This window comes from Anguilla anguilla, chromosome 3, assembly GCF_013347855.1.
Source record: "Anguilla anguilla isolate fAngAng1 chromosome 3, fAngAng1.pri, whole genome shotgun sequence".
NCBI lineage: Eukaryota > Metazoa > Chordata > Actinopteri > Anguilliformes > Anguillidae > Anguilla > Anguilla anguilla.
Window position 1 is genome coordinate 57064394 of NC_049203.1, and position 6000 is coordinate 57070393.

Here is a 6000-nt window from a genome sequence, read left to right on the forward strand (position 1 = left end):
CTCCGTGCCAAAATTCCGAGACATGGACATTTCCCAGAGGGGGGAAAACATGCTCTCCCTCTCCATCTTGTGTAATTCACTATTTGCCCATCTGTTCCTATTTCACTGTATATTCATATACTTATCTTTATATCTCTTTCACTTGTGCCTCTCAGGCACTCTTGAAAGGAAAGCAGGCAAATGATGGCAAGAGGAAAAGAGACCAAATGTGAGTGCAGGACTGAGGTGAGCTGTCATGAGGCAGGGGAATGAGAGGAGATGAACACAGTGAATAAAAAGGAGAGGTAAAGAAATTGGATGGATGAAGTAATCTGTGAGGGGGGAAAAAGCATAAAGTAATCTGTAAGGGAGCAAGAAAGAACACCGATATCTGAAAAATAAAGACAACGTCCTTTCAACCCTTTCACCTGAGAGTTTCGTCTTGGGAGGTCTGTGCCGGCGGTTGAGTTTGGTTCCAGAACATTGATGTCTGACTGCAGTGCTCAACACATATTTCTAAGTCTCTTTAATGTGTGGCCCGGTCCTTATCTACCTGGCCAAGCCTGCATTTCCTTTTTCCATATCTCTCCATCTGAAGAGCATGCCACTGACTGCCCCACCTGTGTGTGTGGGAGGGGAGAGGGGTGTCATCTAGTGACTGTTACACCTGCTGATAATGACAACCCTTTCATGTGCTGGTTGTTTTTTGTTTTTTTCCTTGGGCCAAATGTTAACTATTTAAGTGATTTTGATGTTTTAGAAATAGTCTGGTATGTTGGCACCTATTTGAGCAGTCATTAATATGTAGTTTCCTCAACTTTATATGGAACATCATTAAAAGCAGGGAGGGTGGGGGGCTGCAGTACCCCCACACTTCTGAATATGTGTGTGTACAAAGACTAAATGCATAAAGGTGGTGCTTTTTGATTTAAATATTCAGAAATATTTTGGCACAGGTTGCAGAGTTAACATTCCACACAATTGATAGGATCTTTTGCTCATCTATCAATCTGTCTCTTTTTCTGATTCTGTGGGACCAGTCTATTCCAGAGCATGGCTTTTTCATTAATGTTACCTTTCACTCACTCAATGGTTGGAGAACAGCTGTGAATTGATATGCATTACTGTGGACTAACATCTTATTTGTCTGGCAGGTTCCAGCTGGTTACTGCTGTGGGGTTTAGGTTTAGAGAAAGTTCAAAATCTTTTTCGTAGATTTAATATCCGTATTCACATCCAAAGTCTACCAACTTTTAAAAGATTCACATGAGTGGCTAATGCTGGGTCCACTTACTAAAACTGTTGTTTTAAAAAGGAAGCTTCTATTGATTAATCTTAAATTTTCTGTGTATGAGAACCTGTTGTAGGATTTTATTTCATTTTTTCCTGAAACAAGAAAGTATATGCCAGGGGATGGTGTGGTCAAACTGAGGATCCCCCAGTGCAGCCAGGGGTTTGATTCTCTGTCATAGTACTTCTTGTACTGTGATCTGAAATATTGCGAACAGTGTCACAAAATTGTGAACTATGCTGGATTTGGTCTTGTAAACTGCCCTGGTTTGAAAGTGCATGTAAAATAAAGTAATCATCGTCATGTTTTTGTGTTAATGTACATATTATGCCACCAAAGATTGCTATTTAGGTCTTTCTGTTGTTTTTTTTTGTTTGTTTATTTTGTTTTTTTATCTGTACATGTTTCTCTTGCACATATTACTGCATTAACTGTCTCATATACAACTTTCTGGTGTTTTCTATTTAAACTAGAATCCAAGCAATTATATTATCGAATGTTTCATTTTTATCTGTCTGCCATAAATTACGCAATATAACTCCATAGTAAGCTAAATTAAAATCCTGCCAGCATTATCTGCAGCAGAGATGAAGCAGTTGAGTGTGACTACTTTGATAGCTACTGATGAGAGACTGGGGGAATACCTAATGTTCTCCTTATTTCTTATTTTTTCCATGAACTACCTGTTTGTGAGAGCATTGCATCAGTACTGACATGTTAAAATGATCACTGTAAGCCAAGGTGTAAATGGTGTACACCAATGTGTATGTTCAATAAATAAACTGGCTAACCCTTCTCTTCTTTAATCCCCCAGGTCTTGAGATGTGCACCTTGACAGTGGCACTTGGATGATTTTACTCTTTGTAATAGCAGTGTTTGCTTACCATGTGGAATGCACTGTTGTAAGTGGCTTTGGCTGAAAGTGTCTGAAATTGAGTAAATTATAAGGCGATACTGTTGATAAGGCTACATCTGACTAACTACTTCATAATACCACCCTGACCACCCATAATTCCGCTTATTACTCTCCATATCCACCCCCAGTCTTGAAGTCCCCTAAAGCACCACAACAAAAAGAATGGTTTCAAAATGGGCCACTGTGGTCACTGGCTACTAACCTGTGTAAGGCTTCTTTTTTATCTATTAAAGCGATTGTCCTTTAGCATCCCCTCAGTGAACAATCCGGATTGACCAGTTGGGTTGAACATATCCAAGGGATATCATGAGGGCAAAAAAAATGTTTTACAGCTGTTTGAACTAAAATGTTTCTTTGAAGTTGGGAACTAATCAATTTTTGATAATCAGATGTGGACAAGCCAGGTCCATTAAATAGAAGTCTTTCCCAGTATTTTGTTCCAATCACCTGGATTTGCTAATTAGCACAATTATTTTAGCCAGAAGGTCAAACTACTTAGTGAAATCAACTGGCTAGGTTCATGGGTGGAAGAAACACATGGCAGGACTTTTACTTTCTGGCCACTGGACTTTCCACCTCTGGTGATAATCTTCAAGTAGGCCTAGCAAAAGTAATTTGCTAAAGTTATGGGCTACATGCTTGTGTTTGTAAGTGCAATTTTTCTTCTGTCTGTCTGTGGTTATATAACAGCTTAGATTGTTTCACACGTGAACTTCATAATTCTTGTTAGGGTCATTCAAACACGTGTATGTTGTAAAATTGTATAATACACAACGTACGTGCTTATCAACTCTATTTTTAACGGCATAGCCATAGTCTTCCAAAACAGAATTCCCCTGTTCTTGCGTGACTGGCTATGGGCGGCTGTGCCCTGAGTGTGTGTCAAATATGCGGCAAATCCTGTGCTCTGTGACATTGCATCCAAGCGTGGCAAGCAGTCTCCAAAACCAGCCACCCACCCACTCGCTCTCACATCATTCACCTGTGAGCAAACATCTAGACATACATATTGTAAAGAGTTCATGTGTGGGTGGGTTTTAAAGGACTGCGATCAACAACAGTGGCTGAAAGTTAACCATTTTCATTTGTAGTTTTTTATTTTATTTATATCATGCTGGTTTGTACTTTATTTTGTAAAGCTGTTGGTGAAACCAGAGAAGACTGCCTTTTAAGAAAGGAACTGTCTGATGTCTGATAGCCCTTAAAACTCAAATTCCTTGCAACGAATAAGCAATAAACAAATACTGTTTTGCTTTGTTTCTGGTAAACTGTGATAAATGTCAAAATACGGGCTCATGCTCCTCATGAGTTTAGACGTCCCGGGTGGTGCTTTGGTTCAATTAAAACGTCTCTGATCTCAAAATAATTGGCCTATCTGACAAATTCTGGGGCAACGGTGAAATTATGGATTCACAGTTCCCTCAATGTAAAAGCAATAGGCCACATTTAAGGTTTCCCTCAGTGTCAATTCATCGGGAAAGTGTGAAGTTGTGGGTGTGTAATGAGAGTGCGCGTGGGTGTGTAATGAGAGTGCGCAGGTCTGTGTTTGCCTTTCGTGCAGAAGAGGAGTGGTTCCCAGCTTGCAGGAATTCAGGTAAATACGCACGCGTCTCCATGGCGACTTCTGATGTGGACTTTCTTGAAGCGGCGCTGACGAAATGCGCCTCCGCTCCCCACCCCCCACACACAAGAGCAACCTCAAAATAAGAAGGGGGGTTATAGTCTATTGTGCAATTTACGGGCGCTGTCAATATTATGTATTTATTCTGATTATAAGGTTCGATTTTTGTTTATGATAACGCAAATATGTTATGTAGAATAGTGTGACCTGAATTTCTTCGCCTTAGAAGAGTACCGTATTCTCTCCCAGCCAAGTCACGATGCTTCATGTTCCCAGCTCGGAAAAACTATGGTAACCACTTGTCCAAGCCTCACTGCTTGTTGCTAAGAGATTCTATGTAGTCGCCAATAAAATTCAACTACCCCCACCCCCACACCATTTGCCCACACACTACAGGTAGGTTATAGCCTCATTATACATCAGTTAGCTTCAATCAATGTTTCTGAAACACCAAGTCATACATTCAGACATAGGCTACATTTCAATACAATTGCGTAAAATACCACCGTTTGCCTAACCCGCTCACTTTGTCAAAGTGACTTATAGCCTACAAGTATGCAACTTTCCAATCCACGTTAAGTTCACTGCGTATGCCTGTGATATGTGGATATTCATAATTTTGTTTTTAAAAGTACAAGAACTTGTAGGCTACAGTAGACGTGGACAACGGGAGAAATGTCTTATCGCAGTCTCTTCTATCAATGCTGTGGTTATGAAATAAGACATTCTACAAGTTTTTAGGCTGTTGCTTTGTAGTAGCCTACTAAACTAAAGTAGGAGTTGCAAATAGCATGAACGTTGCATAAGCCATACAAACACGTTGAACATTTTATGGCGTAACTTACAGTTGAGGACATGGGTAAGGGGTGTATGGGTGAATGTCGGATGGATGCTTGTGTTTACAACCCCGCCTTCCCCTTCCCCCCTAAAACTCTCATCCTCGCCCTGCTCCCATCCCCTCCCCTTGGCCTCCGATTAGCCGGTGCTAGCTCTCCAATTTCCATAAGAATAGAGACGAGCAGTGAAAGGGTTAAGCCTGGGCCGGAGAAGAAGGGAGACGAAGCCCCCGAATGCAACGCTAATTTTCTGCCCGGCGGGGGACCGAGAGAAAGGGAACAAAGCGCTCCGGGGGAGGCGTAGGGGACTCAGCGGCTTTACTATGTGCACCTGCGAGCTCAAAAGCGGTGGACAATGCGCCTCCGAAACGGCCAATTACGGCCTTGCGAGCCACCCGCTTTCTCTTCGCAGAAAAGGGGGAAGGGAGGTGGAATACTGAAGGAAAAAAGAAAGAAAAAGTGAATTTAAAAGAGAGCGAGAGAAGAAAGTAATGATCGCCCCTAAACCTTTCTCCCCACAGCTCTCTATCCCGAACACCCGCGCTCTCACCAACTTTTTGTCTACTTTTTAAGATGCCTGCCACAAAGTTTTTTGTGTTGCTTTTGTACATGTCATCTTAAATGCAACCCTCTCTGACCCACAAAGGTTCCATAAAACGTAAGTAGGGGGTTGGTTTTGACTGAACATCGGCCAACTAAATCGGTCCACTCTCTGAAGATGCGGTGGTTAATTAATGTCTTTGAACATCTGTTTTGCTAATGGATCAAATACGGAACAACCCAAAACCACAAATTACACAATGGTCGGGAAATAAACACACAGGAGAAAAATCTATAAGGACCGCAATAATCACCGTATTTCCACTTTCACTAGTTTGAGCACCAGCTATTTCCAAGTCAGTGTTACTGCAGATTTAACAGTTGGAATAGTCATAGCCAACTTTTTAAATTTCAGATTCAAAGTATGCTTGAATATTAAATATAATACAGTAATAACATATATGATTTATAGCAACATATTCCACATTTCAAGGGCTACTCTGGGCACGCATTAGAAATATATTCTTTAGAGTGATCATGACTGTGTACCATCCTTCTCCAGGCTAAAATAGTATTGTGTAGATCCCTGTTACTCAAATCACAGCCCTCAAGGTCCAAGAATTGCTGGTTTTCCACCCTCCCTTTACCTGGAAGTCAGGTGTGAATAGAGTCTGGCCAATCAGTAGCACAAATTGCTTTGTTAATTACCAAGGGGGAAAAGAAACCAGGGCTGGATTTGGATTTGAGGTACAAATTTGAGTATCCATGGTGTAGATGGTTGCAGGAGGAACTGGCCCCAACTTAAATGACACACAAA